The following is a 17,811-nucleotide window of genomic DNA, read 5'->3' on the forward strand; positions in this document are numbered from 1 at the left end:
TTTTATTCTTTATGTTTCTTATAATATCCTCATCAGAATCTTCTTTTCCTCAAAATACTTCAAATTTGGTCAACATTTCTTTTTCTTCTTTTTTGAGTTCTTTGCTTTAATTCAACATTTCCAATTATTATATTTCCATCTTCTTACCAACATTTTGCATTTATGCTTTTCAGTCTTCATAGCTCAAGTATTCCATGTTCATTACCTGTTTTAATGTAAGTCAGGTTTTATTGGACCAGCTATGTCCAAGAAATAACAAAGGGGCTGCTTTGCAAAGCTATGAGTCAATTTTGTGATTCCCTGTGTAGTTCCCCCTTCTCTGCTTCTCTGAACCAAACCACATCCAAGAAGGCTGTACTGCCACCTTGCTCTCTTTGATTCTTACACAAAATGCCACAATGATAAGAAATAATTGTTGCTATAGACTTTATTCTGAAGGTCTAGCATCTGCTACCAACAGAGTTTCTCAACCCTTAATATTTGTATCTGTGTTTAAGAGTTTGCTGATTATAATATTCCAGTTTTTATGAAAATATGCTATGTATTTTGTATTTTTTGTCATTTCTTTTTGCTTCTGCAGAAATTTCCAAGAGGGAAAAGAAAGGCAGTCAACCTTTGTAGCCATGTTTAAGCCAAAAGACTTTACATTATCTATTATAAGCCAGGTCTTCACTCCATATGCCTATGTGATTGGTATTTTCAACTTACATGTAAAGCTAAACTAAATTAAATCCCATTCTTGAGTTATTCTGGTATATTGACATGATTTTGTATTTTTATTTTTTAAAAAAAGTTTTAGTGATTGTGTTCTATGTTACTTTGGAAGATTCTAGTCATTCTTATTTGGATACTTATAAGAATTGTCTCTCTTCTAGAAAAAGCACTATGTTTTAAATGTTTTTATAAGAGAAGGCGTTTAGCCTAGTTGTTAAGATGCACTCATGTCCCACGTCAGAGTGCCTGGGTTCAATTCCCAGCTCTGACTCCTGATCAGGCTTCCTGACAATGCAGACCCTGGGGAATAGCAGTGATGGCTGAAGTAACTGGGTCCCTGCCACCCACATGGGAGACCTGCATTGAGTTCCAGGCTCCTGGCTCTGGCTCCAGCCCAAAGCCAGCTGTTGGATGGAGCTTCCTCTCTCTGGTAGAGTATATCTCATATAAAAATTTTAAAAAAGGCTTCTACAACTGACTGCTTTGGTTTCCTAACAGCTGTTAGAAAATTTATGGCCCAATTTTTGGTTCATTTAAGACAATTGAATGCATCATGGTAGTATTCATTTTTGTCTTAAATTGACTGTTTTTTTAATTAAAGCTCAATTTGCTTTCTGTCATTTTATTTTGTTGTGCTAAGTCAATTTTAATTCTTCATATAATAATGTCTTCTTTTCCAGATTTTGAAAACCTTCAAATGCAATGTTCACAGAAATTGCTAAAAATGTTGATAAACATATTAATCATATTGAACAATACAGAGTCAAATTGACATCAACCTATTATTAAGATTTTCTTTAGATATGGTTATTCATCCTTAAATCCACTAACTGTTGTGGGAATATGTTTTCTAGCTGTTTTATTTCAGGCTCTGGCCACCACTTGTGATGAGACTTCAAAGCAAGGACATAACTGCCAAAATAGGAGTAGGATTTGTTACCTTTTTAAAGATTTATGTATTTATTTGTTTGAAAGTCAGAGTTACAGTGAGAGAGGAGAGACACAGAGATAAAAATCTTCCATCTGCTGCTTCACTACCCATTGGCTGAAACTTCCAGGGCTGGGCCAGGCTGAAGTCAAGAGCCAGGAGATTTTTCGGGATCTCCCACAGGAGTGCCAGGGCCCAAGGACTTGGGCCACCTTCTGTTGCTTTCCTAGGAGCATTAGCAGGGGGAGCTGGATCAGAAGCAGAGCAACTGGGACTTGAACCAACATCCATATCAGATGATGGCACTGCAGATGGCAGCTTAATCTATTATACTATAGTACTGGCCCTGAAAAGGATTTATTTTAAGAGAGAGTGAGTATACATTCAGACATAAGTGTGGGTAACCCCACAAGGAGAGACACTCCAACTGAGAGGGCCAGAGAGACAGAGAGAGTCCTCCTGCTTAGGATTTCCTTTATTTATATTGAATATACAAATAGGGTGCAGTTTGGACAGCGTTCAGTGTATGTGACACCTCTGGGAAAGTTTTCATGGCTTTTCCATGTGAAGTTCAGCTCACATGTGTTCTTGGCATGCTCATTGTTGTGGAGAAGGTTAGGTGCCTCGTGGGAAAGTCAAAGTCCTCAATTGATAAGTAAGGAGGTAAAGTAAGGAGGGTGCAGGGCTGCAGAGAGAAACTGCAGAAAATCTTCCAGCTCTTTTTTTTTAAAGATTTATTTAGTTATTTGAAAGTCAGAGTTACACAGAGAGAAGGAGAGAAAGAGAAAGGTCTTCTATCTGCTGGTTCACATCCCACTTGGCTGCAATGGCCAGAGCTGCACTGATCCGAAGCCAGGAACCAGAAGCTTCTTCTGGGTATCCCACATGGGTGCAGGGCCATCTTCTGCTTTCCCAGGCCATAGCAGAAAGCTGGATGAGAAGTGGAGCAGCCAGGACTTGAACCGCCGCCCACATGGGATGCCGGCATTGCAGGAGGCATCTTTTTTTTTTTTTTTTTTTTTTTTTTTAACAGGCAGAGTGGACAGTGAGAGAGATAGAGAGACAGAGAGAAAGGTCTTCCTTTTGCCGTTGGTTCACCCTCCAATGGCCGCCGCGGCCAGCGCATCCCGCTGATCCGAAGCCAGGAGCCAGGTGCTTCTCCTGGTCTCCCATGTGGGTGCAGGGCCCAAGTACTTGGGCCATCCTCCACTGCACTCCTGGGCCATAGCAGAGAGCTGGCCTGGAAGAAGGGCAACCGGGACAGAATCTGGCGCCCCAACCGGGACTAGAACCCAGTGTGCCGGCGCCGCAAGGTGGAGGATTAGCCTATTGAGCCATGGCGCCGGCCAACAGGTGGCATCTTTACTCGCTACACCACAGAGCCGGCCCCCCCGCTCTTTTATATCCCATCTAACTTCCTACCTATCCTGGTCCTATATCATAAGCAATCTCTATCCAACTCACATTTCTTCATCTTATCCCCACGGTTGCTAGGGACATTTCGAAAGAATTATTGAAATTGTGATTTTTGCTTACCAACAATAGTCCATGCACATAGAAATTACTGTTCAAAAAAGTAAAATACAGTTCAAATTATTCATGGTGAAATAAGATTCAAATGACATTATTCACAACTCATAATTTATTTCTGACTTAATTACTCACAAACTCTTGCTGTTGAACACCCCAAACTGGTTGAAGGAGTTGCTATAGAATCCCCAAACTGATTTTGATCACTTGACTACAGCAAGCCAATTATTATGGAAGCAACTGTTGGAAGACAACATTGTAGATGATGAAAGAATTCCCCAGAGCAGATAGAGTGAGTGAGCAGAACTAGATTTATTGAATATTCTTCATGGAAGCAGCAGGCAGGCAGGCCAGCTAGAAGCTGACTACTACTGCAACATGGGCTATATTAAGCAGATACTTGGAACTGCAGTATTTTTTCCGTGATTTTCTTAGATGCGTGATTTGCATTTCTGGATGGAACTGGGGAGCCTGTACTGCCCTTAACTTGGGGGCTTTTCCAGAGTCTTTAGTTGACCCTTCACACCGATGATTGACAACAAAGTGGTGGAAGAAAGTCAGTATTTATTGTAAAGTCAAGAGCAAGGAATCCAGCAGCTAATTCTTGATTCCTGAATACTGGAGCTGGAAGAAGTGAATATCGAAGATATTAGGGTAGGGAGCTGTGGGCTTCACTACCTGCTTCTATCATGTATCTGTTGCAAAAATCAACACATTCATCCATTCAAGGCCTCCTGATGCCTCTTTCATTCTCTATTATTGCTCAGACATTAACAGCAGCATTTCTGTGATCACAACTGTATGTTTTTTAGGCTGTAGGAAATTAACTTGGCCTAGACACTCATCATTTTATTATTATTTTTTTAATCACCTGAGCTGTGAACATACCTCTCTTTCCTCCTTTGTCTGGGTCTTTAAAAATTTCTCCTTGGGGCCGGCATTGTCGCACAGCAGGTTAAGCCAAAGCCCTCATCCCATATTGGAGTTCCAGTTTGAGTTCAAACTACACTATTTCCAATCTAGCTTCCTGCTAATGCACCTGGGAAAGAAGCAGATGATGACCCAAGTACTTGGGACCCTACCATTGTGAGGACAGCATCTCCAGCAGTCCAAGTTCTTGCTTGGTGTGAGAGATGAATTCAAAGCAGAGACATTGATAAGGTGTAGGAAGGAAAAAGGAATTTATTTACAGTGATGGTACACATTTAGGCATGCATGAGAACATCTTCTCTCCCTTTATTGGGTAGGGGGTGGTGCTTTAATTGAATATACAAATTGGGCAGAGTGGGAACAGGGCTTCAGTGTAAATGATTTCTTTTTTTTTTTCAACTTTTATTTAATAAATATAAATTTTGAAAGTACAACTTTTGGATTATAGCAGCTTTTTCCTCCCATAACCTCCCTCCCACCCACAACCATCCCATCTCCCACTCCCTCTCCCATTCCATTCTTCATCAAGATTCATTTTCAATTATCTTTATATACAGAAGATCAACTTAACATATACTCAGTAAAGATTTCAACAGTTTGCACCCACACAGATACACAAAGTATAGAGTACTGTTTGAGTAGTAGTTTTACCATTAATTCACATAGTACAACACATTAAGGACAGAGATCCTACATGGGGAGTAGGTGCACAGTGACTCCCGTTATTGATTTAACAATTAACACTCTTATTTATGATGTCAGTAATCACCCGAGGCTTCTGTCATGAGCTGCCAAGGCTATGGAAGCCTCTTGAGTTCACAAACTCCGATCTTATTTAGACAAGGCCGTAATCGAAGTGGAAGTTCTCTCCTCCTTTCTGAGAAAGATACCTCCTTCTTTGATGGCCCGTTCTTTCCACTGGGATCTCACTCGTGGAGATCTTTCATTTAGGTCATTTTTTTTTTTTTTTTTTTTTTTTTGCCACAGTGTCTTGGCTTTCCATGCCTGTGAAGCTCTCATGGGCTTTTTAGCTGGATCCAAATGCCTTAAGGGCTGATTCTGAGGCCAGAGTGCTGTTTAGGGCTTTTGCCATTCTATGAGTCTGCTGTGTACCCCGCTTCCCATGTTGGATTGTTTTCTCCTTTTTAATTCTATCAGTTAGTATTAGCAGACACTAGTCTTATTTATGTGATCCCTTTAACACTTAATCCTATTATTATGATCAATTATTAACTGAAACTGATCACTTTGACTAGTAAGATGGCATTGATACATGCCACCTTGATGGGATTGAATTGGAATCCCCTGGCATGTTTCTAGTTCTACCATTAGGGATAAGACCAAGTGAGCATATGCTGAACTGTACATCTCCTCCCTCCCTTATTCCCACTCTTATATTTAACAGGGATCACTTTTCAGTTAAATTTAAACACTTAAGAATAATTGTGTTTGTTACAAAATGGAAGAATTTGGAAAACATAATGCTGAGTGAAATAAGCCAGTCCCAAAGGAACAAATATCATATGTTATCCCTGATCTGTGACAACTAACTGAGCACCTAAAAGGAAACCTGTAGAAGCTAATGGACACCATGAGAAACAATGACTTGATCAGCCCTTGTCCTGACTGTCGAGGAACAACTTACTATTTTATTCTTTTAGTATTTTTTGTTCTACTTAATACCATTGGTTGAACTCTTTAATTAACAGTGCAAATGATTTCTAAGAAGGTGTCATGTTGTCTCTGACATGTCATCTAGAGCTGCAGCATATACATGATTATTGGGGAGTCATGTCAGGTGTATGATAGAGAAATGGATGAGCTGAGCCTGTAGCCATATCAGATCAACACAGAGAGGGGTAGAGTTTTAATGGTATGTGGCTCTGGCTCAGAGACTGCTTATAGTCTCTCAGCTCCCTATCCCTCACTTGCTTCCTGCCTAGTCAACACCATCGCCATCTATGTAGGAGAGCTGAATGGAGCGCCTGCCTCCTGGCTTCAGACTGGCACTGGCCCAGCTATTGCAATCATTTGGAGAGTAAACCAGTGGAAGAAAAAGTCTCTCTCATTCTCTATCACTCTGCCTTTCCAATAAGTAAGTAGAACTTTTATAAATGTTTTCCTTAAGCCTTTAGTACTCACTTATTCATTCATTTTGTTAGGGTCATTTGAATTGAGGCTTTAGTTTTTCTGCCATTACTATTACCAGTCTTTATATTTATTCTAGACCTTTGTTGGCTTTTGTATTTATTCTTTTTTTTGAAAAATTTATTTTTTTATTTCAAGGGTACAGTGACAGAGAAAGGGAGAAAGAGAGAGAAAGAAAGGAAGAGAGAACGAGAGAGAGGCACTTCTAGCCACCAGTTCACCTTTAGATGTCTGCAACAACCAGGGCTGGGCCAGGCTGAGGCCAGGAGCTAGCAACTCCATTTGGGTCTCCCATGTAGGCAGCAAACTCAAGGACTTGAGCCATCATCCGCTGCATCCCAGGCAAATTGGCAGAAAGCTGGATCTGAAGCAAAGCAGCCAGGACTCAAAACAGTGCTCTGATGTGGGATGCCTACATGTGAAGCAGTGAGTTAACCTTCTGTGCCACAATGCCTTACCTTGAATACATTTTAATATCTGAGCTCATAACAGAGGCTGCTATGTACCACAGTCATTTCATTCAGTGCCTCATCCTTTTATTCACAGTGAGTCCTTGCATGCATGGTTAGAATGTTATGGTACAGTCTGTTCTACCAATGTTGAAATTCATAATACTGAATCTTTGCTACCTTTGTATTCTATACAGTTTTGTTTTTCATATTTCATCCGCCTGTTTGAAATACCCAGTTTTGTTTCTTCATGAATATAAATCAGTGATGATATAATTTATGTGCAAGACATTTTGTATGCTAAGAATCAAATATTAATATTAACAGTAAATATTACTGGTTTGTAAAAATGTTTGTCATATTGACTTTATAAATTATATTAGAGTATATTGATTCCTTATTAAAGAAGGTTTTCCCTTGAAATTTCAGCTTAATTGGTAAAATCTTATTTATAATTTAAGAATAAGGATCTTATGTTTAAAACAGAAAATTATTAAACTTCTATATCACAATGTGCTCACTGCAGAAGCAATTAGTGACATGCTTGTTATTTGTTTTTTGTTACAATTTAGTTCTAAGCAAAATAGTCTCCCTGAAAATCTTCTTAAAATACTCTTACCAGTTTTTGTTTTTTTTTCCTCCTTCTACTAATCTCTGCCTAACTCTAGCCTTAGAGCTTAATATATAATTGTATGTGAAAACGAAAGTTGAAAATTAACTCTGAACAGGTTTGCAACCTGCCTGATACCATGGGATTTGCAAATCTACTCTTCCTTCAGCTCCTGGGAGTTGAGTTAATTGTGGTGAATCACACTAATGAAATTTTTTACTAGATCTTTATTAAAAACAAATATATTATGCTATAGAATTCATTGTGGATTTGGCTGACGACTCCCAGCCTGTCTCTCCTTGTATTGTGAAATTCCAATTTAGATGTTTAGTTTAAGTGAGAACATACTGTGTGATGAAGCTTCTGGTGTCTCTGGCTGTAGTTTAGGTCCCCAGGCTTTTCATTTAATTCACATTTATGACAGCTCATGTTGTGCAATGCCCAAGTGCTAGAATTGCTATGTATGGGGTGAGTGTTTGGGCTAGCAGTTAAGATACCTGGATACCATATTGGAGTACCTTTATTTGAGTCCCAGCTCACATCTTATTCTAGCTTCCTGCTAATACAGATTCACAAGGCAGCTTTCATGGCCCAAGTAATTGGGTCCCTGCCACCCATGAACCTGGGTTGAATCCCCGGCCCCCTGGTCCAGCCCTGGCCATTGCAGGCATTTGGAGTGTGAACAAGTGGGAGGGGCAGAGGGTGGTTTCTGTCAGCTTCTGTCTCTAACCACTCAAATAAGTAAATAAATAAATAAACACTATACAAAGCAAATGAACTAAATGTGATAGGAAAATAAAGGAGGAAAAGGGAAGAGGGCTCTGGCAGTGTTAGAAAATGTTCATGGAGATAGAGAAGGAAGATTTAAGTTAGGTCCCAAAGGAGCAGAAGAACTGTAGGAGCAGAAGAACTGTAGGAGCAGCAAGGAAGGGCATTTGAAACAGGGAATGAAGTGAATAAGAACCCAGGGGAACAATGTGCATTTCCAGGAGCACGCAAAGGACTTGGCAAGCATTTGGCTTCACTGTTGAGCTGCTTGAATCACTTAGTGAAGCAGCCATCGTAGTAGACACGGAAGGTCTGAAAGTTGAAAATTAACTGCTCTGCTTTGGACCACTCAAGCAAGGACTGCTCAGGTGTGAAGATTCTGGACAGCAGCATTCCTGGTTCCAGACTGAGAACAGAAAAGGCCATACAAACACCTGTACCCATGCACAGTCACACTTCTAGAACATTTAACATAATGGTCAAAAATCCTAGCTGTTTCCCCTCACTGGCTGTGTGACCATGAGCAGTTTTACTTAGCCCCTAAGCACTACTTCTCCCTTGAAAAATGGTGACTATGATCTAACACCTATTTTTCAGGAATGCAGAGAGGATTACATAAGTTAATGCATCCAAAAGGCCAGGATTGTATCACAAAGCATTTTTTTGCAGTTTGGAAAATTTTGACCAACTCTCTATGTAGATACAACCATTCACCAGGACATTCACAGGGTGAGTGGAAATAAAGGTGGATTTTAGTTTCCTTGCCCCTTCATCTTCAAGTTTCAGGGTACAGCCCGACCAACAGGGCAAAGGGCCTAATATAACATTTGGTGACAACAAAAACCTCAATAAATACTAGCCATCATTATAATTATGAAGCAGTAAATCACTTCAAAACACAGTGGTGAAGCTCACTCAGAAGCCATCCGCATGCCTAAGGCTGCTAAGAAAACAGATCAGTATTCACAATGCACATCAAGTCTTTGAAAAGAGTTCAGAATTCAGTCTTGGAAAGTGAACTAATGGGAGTCGTTACTGGGTCACTCTCCTACCACCAGAGGGTGCTGGCTTTCCTGTGTGCACATCTTCAGCTTGATGCAATACAAAGGAACTCCCTTGAGAAACATCTACCTACCAACAGGACAATCCTCAGGGTGGTATCTGCCTCAGTTCTTTGCATACAGAACATGTTTTTGCATACACAGCACGTGTTTTGCACAATGTTTTCAAACACAGTTCTGAGCTCTCTCACTAGAAAGTGGAAGGCACTGGAGGTGTGTGGAGAAACTCCACTCATTCTCCATCCCTTCGAATTTGAAACCAGAATGTCATTGTATAAGCAATTTACCGAGTAACAGAATCACTTTACTCTTTGTCCTCCTCCATCACTGCTATTGTGGGAGTGGAGGCAGGACACATCATCTACTAATACAAAGGTTAATGTCCAGAGATCCCTAGTCTTCACGCCACACAAAGGGGTTACTTCCCAACTTAAGTCCTAAGGATATATTTTGTTGTTGTTATTTTCACCATCCTCTCTCTTTTCAGATTCTAAAGAACTTATGAGCTTTATGACATAACAAAAAAACCAATGAAAAATCTTTGGGTTGAACTTATGTACATCAAATTTTGAGGACTTAATACGTAAAAAATAACTTAATTACATTATAGAATGAAAACTTTCTGTTGTGGCCATTTAATCCATGTATGTTCAAAGATTTTCTCCCTTTTTGGCACTCCCCATCCAAAAAGTTGTGAGGATGGGGCCAGCACTGTGGCGCTGTGTGTCAGTCCACTTTCCTGCACCACTGGCATCCCATTTCTGAGTGCCAGTTTGAGTCCTAGTGCTCCACTTCCCATCTTGATCCCTGCTAATGTGCCTGAGAAACAGTAGTTGATGGCCCAAGTACCTAGGTTCCTGAAACCCACATTGGAAACCCAGAATGAGGGCCTAGCTCCTGAATCCTAACTTTTAACTGGTCCAGCCCTGCTGTTGTGGCCATTTGGGGAATAATCCAGCAGATGGAAGACCTCTCTCTCTCTCTCTCTCTCTCTCTCTGTGTGTGTGTGTGTGTGTGTGTGTCTTTCAAATAAATAAGTCTTTTTTTAAAGATTTATTTATTTATTTCAAAGTCAGAGTTACATACAGAGAGAGAAGGAGAGCAGAGGCAGAGGCAGAGAGAGAGAGAGAGGTCTTCCATCCGCTGGTTCACTCCCCAGTTGGCTGCAATAGTCGGAGCTGAACCTATCTGAAGCCAGGAGCCAGGAGTTTCTTCTGGGTCTCCCACACGGGTGCAGGGGCCCAAGAACTTGGGACATCTTCTACTGCTTTCGGAGGCCACAGCTGAGAGCTGGATTGGAAGTGAAGAGCGGGACTCTAACTGGCGCCCATATGGGATGCCGGCACTGCAGGTGATGGCTTTACCTGCTATGCCATAACGCCAGCCCCATAAAAACATGAGACCTCAGTGAAACTTTTCAAAAGATTTCTGAAAATCTTTTAAAACTACATAAATGTGGCCGGCGCCACAGCTCGATAGGCTAATCCTCTGCCTGCGGCGCCCGGCACCCCAGGTTCTAGTCCTGGTCAGGGCACCGGACTCGGTCCCGGTTGACCCTCTTCCAGTCAAGCTCTCTGTTTTGGCCTTGGAGTGGAGTGCAGTAGAGGATGGCCCAAATCCTTGGGCCCTGCACCTGCATGGGAGACCAGGAGAAGCACCTGGCTCCTGGCTTCGGATCAGCGTGGTGCACCGGCTGCAGCATGCTGGCCGCAGTGGCCATTGGAGGGTGAACCAACGGAAAAGGAAGACTTTTCTCCCTGTCTCTCTCTCTCTCACTGTCCACTCTGCCTTTCAAAAAAAAAAAAAACTACATAAATGTTTTAGTTGCAATAAATGGACTGTACAGAGCCTTTTAACTCCCCAGCCATGTACCCTGGGACAGAAATTGTGTTTCTGTGACTCTGTTTATTTGTGAGCAGAGAGCATCTCATTAACTTGAAACAAATTCTATATCTAAATTTCAATGGTAAAATATCTTCAAAACAAAGAGAGGGAGGGTAAAGTTTTGACTGTTTATGATATTTTCCTACATAAAACATCCCCGTGGCTTTCTTGCCCTATGAGGCCTAGAACACTTGATGGAATGGCTTAGCTCCACATGTTTTAAGGTCATGTCCTTATGGAAGGAAGAATGTATGAACATTGAAGGCTGGAACTATATTAGAATATCCAAAGGGAATGTGCATTTCAAAATCTTCAGACTAGGGGCAGGCATTTAACCCAGCAGTTAAGATGTCACTTGGGAAACCCACATTCCAAATTGCAGCACCTGCATTTCATTCTAGCTTAGCTCCCAGTTCCACCTTCCTGCTAATGTGTACCCTGTGAACCACATATAATGGCTCATGTACTTGGGTACCTACTACCCACATGGAAAGCCTGTATGGATGGCCCATCTCTAGCTGTTGCAGAAATTTGGGGAATGAACCAGCAAGGGGAGCTCTCTTGCTAGCTCGCTCACTCTCTCTGCTTTTCAAATAAAATAAAAAATAAACAAAAGAAACATTTTAAAAACTTATTCAAGGATAAAGATGAGATTCTTAAAAACTTTTAAAAATAGGATATTCAGACTGTGTACATCATTTTTAGAGATTCTGATGAATAATAGCATTTACCCTAGGTCACCTCAAAGAGAAAGCCTTTTCTATTCCCCACTGCCTTAGAAAAAAAAATCAAGCCCTGAATTTTTTATTCAGAATAAGATGTCCTACATATTTTAACTCCTGCCTAAGGCCCAACTTATCTTCTACATGTTCTCAATGCATTCTGGGACCAGCCATAGTCAGTGTTTGTACTTCCCACACACAAACCCTTTCCCTTCAGACCCACATGCATGGTGTCTGCCATGAGAAACAAAAACCACAAACATGAGAGAATTAAGACCCAGGGACTATTCAAGATTTCAATTAAAAAAAAACTAGAAAACTTTATATCAGTTCAAAAGAGAATTTTGAGTAAGTTCAGACATACTTTTTCTTGGGTGAAAAGATTCAATATTTTTTGACACGTCAGTTCTTCTCACAGCAATCTATTTTCAGTGTACTTCCAATCACAATTTCATTTTGACTACTGTAGGTGATTCTAAAAGTCATCTTCCAGGGAAATTGTGTGAAGTAAAACTATTTTTAAAGAAAACTTATGAAGGAAGAATTGTCCTCTCAAATTTCACATCATTCTATGAAGTTGTAATAAACAAAATAATGTGAACCAGTAAGGAAGTAGACAGGTATGCAATAATGTGCTAGCATTTCCCTAGCTTTTTTAGTTGTAGGATAAAATTATCCAAACAAATAACTCAAAGAATCTTGCATTTGAGTTGTGTAGCAAGTCCTTTTTTAGATATTCACTTTTGCATGTTAATGGTTCTGAAAAAACGAACCGCTTAAATGTGTAAAATGATTAAAGAAAAAATTTTATGGAAGCAAGAGTAAAAATTCCCACCTAGTCTCTTAAACCCAATATAGAAAGCACTGGAATAGAGTCCCCAAATGATACCTGGGGACCCATTTGTAATATAGCTGGATTAACATCTCTATTGTCTGAGCTGAATTTCTTTCTTTCTTTTTTAAAGACTTATTTCATTTATTTGAAAGGCAGAGTTACAGATAGAGAGGGAGAGACAGAGAGTGTTGTCTTCCATCTGCTTGTTCACTCTCCAAATGACCACAACAGCCAGAGCTGGACCAGGCTGAATCCAGAAGCCAATGGCTTTTTCCGGATCTCCCACAGGAATGCAAGGGCCAAAAACTTGGGCCATCTTCTGCTTTCCCAGGCACAGTAGCAAGGAGCTGAATTGGAAGTGGAGCAGCAAGACTCACACCAGTGCCCATATGGGATGCTGGCACTGTAGGTGGCAATTTTATGCACTATGCCACAATGCTGGCCACTGACTGGAATTTCAATTGTCTTATTATTTTATTTTTTCCAACTTGATTGAGGTGTGATTGGCAAATAAAAATTGCATACATAAAAGGCATACAGTGTAGCTATTTGATAAACATATCTCAAAAGGATTACTGCAATTAAGCCGACTGACATATCCATCATCTTGTGTGTGTGTGTGTGTTTCATAAGAGCATAGATCTATTCCTGGCACACCTTAAGTGTGCAATACCTTGTTATTAACTATAGTTATGCTGTACCTTTGATCTCTAGAGCTTATTTATCTTATAACTGAAAGGCTGTCCTCTTCAATCAATATTTTGCCCACCTTCCTGCCCCTGGCAACCATTATTCTACTCTCTATACTGGTAAGTTAAACTTTTTAAACTCTGAATATAAGTGATATTGCACAATATTTTTCTATTTGTGATTAGCTTATTTCACTTAACATAGGTTCTCCCAAGTTCATCCATACTATCAAAAATGCTAGTTTTTCTTCTTTTTAAAGGCTAAATAATATTCCCTTGTAAATGTCCAGCACATTTTCAATTTCTATTCATCTACTGATGGACACTTAGACTGATTCTGTATCTTTGCCATTACAAATAGGGCTGAAATGAACATGAGAGGGTAAATAGTTTTTGAGATATTAATTTCAATAGCTTTGGGTATATACTCAGAAACAGGATCCAACTCTAGGCCAAGCAGAAGCCAGGAGCTGGGAACTCAGTCTGGCTTTCTGATGTGGGTGGCACTGTCCCAACTACCTGAGCTATCACTTTCTGCCTTCTAGGGTGCATTTTAGCAGGAAGGTAGAATTGGAAAAGAAACTGGGACTCAAATCCAGGCACTCTGATAGAGTGCAAGTAACCACTGCACCAAACTCCCTCTCTCCAGATCCATTGTAAATCAGATAACTTGCTTTTTAGATATTGCATTTATGAGTTCATCATATATTGTGGATAGATGCATTGCAAATCTTTTTTTCCCCTTTTCTTGGGTTGCCTTTTCATCTTGCTGATTATGTTCTTTGCTGTGCAGAAACATTTCAGTTTGATACTCACACTTACTTATTTTTGCTTTTATTGCCTACATTTTTGAGGTCATATCCCTCAAATTCTTGCCAACCCATTGTCAAAGAGCCTTTTCCCCTGTGTGTTCTGGTAGGAATTCACAGTTTCAGGTTTTAAGTGTTAAGTCTTTAATTTTCAAATTGATTTTTCTGTATAGTGTAAGATCCAGTGTTGTTGCTTTGCATGAGAATATCCTAGTTTTCTCCACACTATTCACTGAAGACACTCTATGTCCCCATGGTGTACTCCTGGTGCCTTTGTTGCATTGTTTATTTCTGTGCTCGTACTCTGTGGATCTGGGTGTGTCTTTTCATGTCATGCATGTGTTACTCAGTTTTGATTACTATGGCTACAGTTTATAATTTGAAATTGGGGCTATGATACCATTTGCTTTTCTCTTTCTCAAGAATAATTTCATTATTTGATGTCTTCTGTGGTTCCACACAAGTTTTAAGATTTTCTTCTTTAAGAAAATGTCAGAATATTGATAAAAATAGTATTGAATCTATACATTGCTTTGGATAGTATGGACTTTTAAAAAAAGATTTATTCATTTATTTAAAAGGCAGAGTTACACAGAGAGGGAGGAAAGGAGAAAAAGACAGGCAGAGAGAGAGAGAGAGAGAGAGAGAGAAAGATAGAGTGAGAAAGAGATTTTTATCTTCCACCCCCTTGTTTACTCCCCCAATAGCCTGGAACTCTATCCGTGTCTCCCACATGGGTGCAAAAGGCCCAAGCACTTGGGCCATCTTCTGCTGCTTTCTCAGGTGAATTATCAGGGAACTGTATTAGAACTGGAAGATCAAGGACTTGAACCAACACCTATAAGGGATTCCAGTATCACAGGTGGCAACTTAGTGTACTGCATCACAATGCTGACCCCTGATATGGACATTTTAACAACATTAATTCTTCCAGACCGTGAACACAAGATAGAATTTCACTTACTTCTGTCTTTTTTGGGTTATTTCACCAACATTTTATAATTTATAGTGTACAAATGTTTTACTTCCCTAGCTAAATTTACTAAAAAGTATTTTTTTAGCTATTGTAAAGGGGATTGTTTCCTTAATTTCAGCTTCACATAGCTTGTGGCTACTGTACAGAAACACTAATTTTTGTATGTTATTTTATTCACTTGAGTCCTTTTTTTTCCTTTAGACTAACATAAAGCTTGAAAATTTTATCTTCTCCAAAAACCAACTCATTTTTTTAAAACATTTCTTGATTTATTTTTATTGATTTGAAAAGCAGAGAGAGAGAAAGAGACAGAGAGCGAGAGAGGGACAGATCTTTCTTTTGCTGATTCATTTTTTAAATGGCCACAAGACCCAGGGTCTGGGTCAGACTGAAGCCTGGATCCAGGTACTCCATCCAGGTCTCCCACACGGGTGGCAGGGACCCAACTTGAGTCATCACTTGCTACCTCCTAGGAACACGTTAGCAGGAAGCTGAATTGGAAGAAGATGCAGAACTTGATCCAAAATGTCCCTAAAAAACAATTCTTAATTTCTTTGGTATTTTGTAATGTTTTTCTAGTCTCTATTTCATTTATTTCAGCTGTGATTTCTCTTTTTACTTACTGGTTGTTCAGCAGTTTGTGATTTAATCTCAATATATTTGTGAATTTTCTAGTTTTCTTTCTTGTCTCTTACTATTATGGCTAGAAAATATATTCTTCTGACTCACCTTAATTGTATTTAATTATTAATTATATTAAATTTTAGTTAAATTAGAAAATACTCACCACATAATCCAGTCATCAGTGTTCATCAAAATATTTGACATATTGATGAGTACCTCTGTGCCAAGCACTTTACTAAACTCTAGTGATGGAGTGGTAGAAGTAGCCTAGTACAGAACACCCCTACTTCTTATCATTGGTTTAGTGTGACTACATCAGTAAAAACTACCCTCTCATCATTTGTCTTTGTGCTGCTGCATGGTATCTAAATGACCTGAGTGAGGTCAACCACGAGGGTTCTTCCAGGGACCGATGACATCAGTGCTCCTGGAGGAATTCAGTGCATGTCATCCATAGTTTGAGTTGTTTGTTCTTCAGAAAACAAAACAAAAAAAGTGTGAAACACAGCAAGAATGAACAATTATCAAAATACTGGGAATGATGCTAAGAATTAAGGATTTATTTTCTTTTCTCACATTTCTGTTCCGCTTTATACATAGCAGAAATCAAATGTGCATTTGTAATCACAGACCACAAAGGCAAAACTAATGAACAAATGCCATAAAGGAAAAAAGGAAGGAGAAGGAGGAAGTCTGAAATATATCAAAGGAAAAATGGATCCAAGTAAGATATTTGAGTTTATGGGTATTGCTTACTAAACAGCAAACTAATAGGATAGTTTAGAGTAAGAATCTCCAGGGTGTTTGAACAACACCATTTTGCTCAGAAGGCAAATATGGAGAGACAAAACTGTAGTTTTGATAAGGCTTTACAAAGAAGAGGCTGAATCAGTAGGAACATAACTGGCTTTGTGTGACTAATGTGATTGTGTGACTAATCATAGCACATGCTGTACTTTTAATTGACATTCAAAGGCCTGCAAGCTCCATACTCATTTTCAGAAACACAGACTACCTGTGGGCAAAATGAGGAGTAGTAGCAGCAGGCACTTTAAACACAAAGCCCAAGATGCCATATTGATCCCTGGAAACTCATATATAATGCCACTCAAATCTCTTACTCTCCAGACAGAAATGGGTTGGTCCAAGGACAATCCCTTTAACATTGCGCTCCAATCATTTTAACCTAGAACTCTTCACAACAGGAGCTATAATTATCACCCTGAAGCAGGACATGCACTTCTTGCTATATATAGACAGAAGGGACTGTGTTTGGATGTCTATTGCTGTATGTGCCTTCCTCAGACCGGCAGTGGTATTCAATAGTCCTTCAATGTTGAATCATCCCCCTCTGTGAAACTCCCTCACCAGACAAACCAGAATCACATTGTTCAAAATTCGAGAGGTTATTTTGTTTCCACTTTAAAAGTCAACTTCACAAACATGCAAATATGGAGGTGATTGTTATTGTTATGAACAAATCAATCTTTCAAATATTTATTGTTACTCCACAGTGTTTTATTGTGTATTTAGAGAAGATGAACTACTTAAGCAATAAATCTCATGAAAATGGTGGGTGCCATGGGTCAATGCATTATTATTAACATCACTCCTATATGACAGGGTAACAAATTGAATATCAAAGAGAAGAGACAGTAAGTAATAAAGCAGCATTTATTGGTAGGTTATATAGTAGGTTATTACTATTGACATATTATATAGTAGGTTATATATAGTATATATATTATATATAGTATATATATAGTAGTATAAATAGGTTATATAGTAGGTTATTACTATTGACATGTAACCATTCATTTTACCACACAATCTCTCTTTTCTTGTCCTGTCATTTAAAGGTCATTTCAAGTATTGTATGGCATAGGTATACCTATAATGGACATTGTATAAACATATAAAACAGGCATATATTGATTGGCTTAAGAGCAGAAATGTCACTAAAATATACTAAAACACATATTAAAGTATTGTGTACACATTTTCTCATAAATTTCCAATATTGTAACCTGATTGGGATGCAGTGAATTAAACCACTGCCTGCAACACCGGCATCCCATATGAGTGCTGGTTTGAGTCCTGGCAGCTCCACTTCCAATCCAGGTCCCTGCTAATG

General features: G+C 39.4%; 1 protein-coding gene across 9 annotated transcripts in view; it reads left to right on the forward strand.

Moving 5' to 3' along the window:
* ASB15 (ankyrin repeat and SOCS box containing 15) overlaps positions 1-17,811 on the forward strand; it is a 57,674-nt gene that overhangs the window by 8,226 nt on the left and 31,637 nt on the right. For 2 of the 9 annotated variants that reach the window (XM_051848916.2, XM_051848919.2), the window contains exon 2: positions 13,294-13,388. The exons of 4 other annotated variants lie outside the window; for them this stretch is intronic. The gene's annotated coding sequence lies outside the window, so the exon portion shown is untranslated. Of the gene's footprint in view, positions 1-8,701; positions 8,807-13,293; positions 13,389-16,300; positions 16,402-17,811 lie in introns of those variants that run through there. 3 more of the 9 variants (XM_070071267.1, XM_051848920.2, XM_070071268.1) reach the window with 3 other exon arrangements.

This window comes from Oryctolagus cuniculus, chromosome 3 (assembly GCF_964237555.1).
Source record: "Oryctolagus cuniculus chromosome 3, mOryCun1.1, whole genome shotgun sequence".
Classification (NCBI taxonomy): Eukaryota; Metazoa; Chordata; class Mammalia; order Lagomorpha; family Leporidae; genus Oryctolagus; species Oryctolagus cuniculus.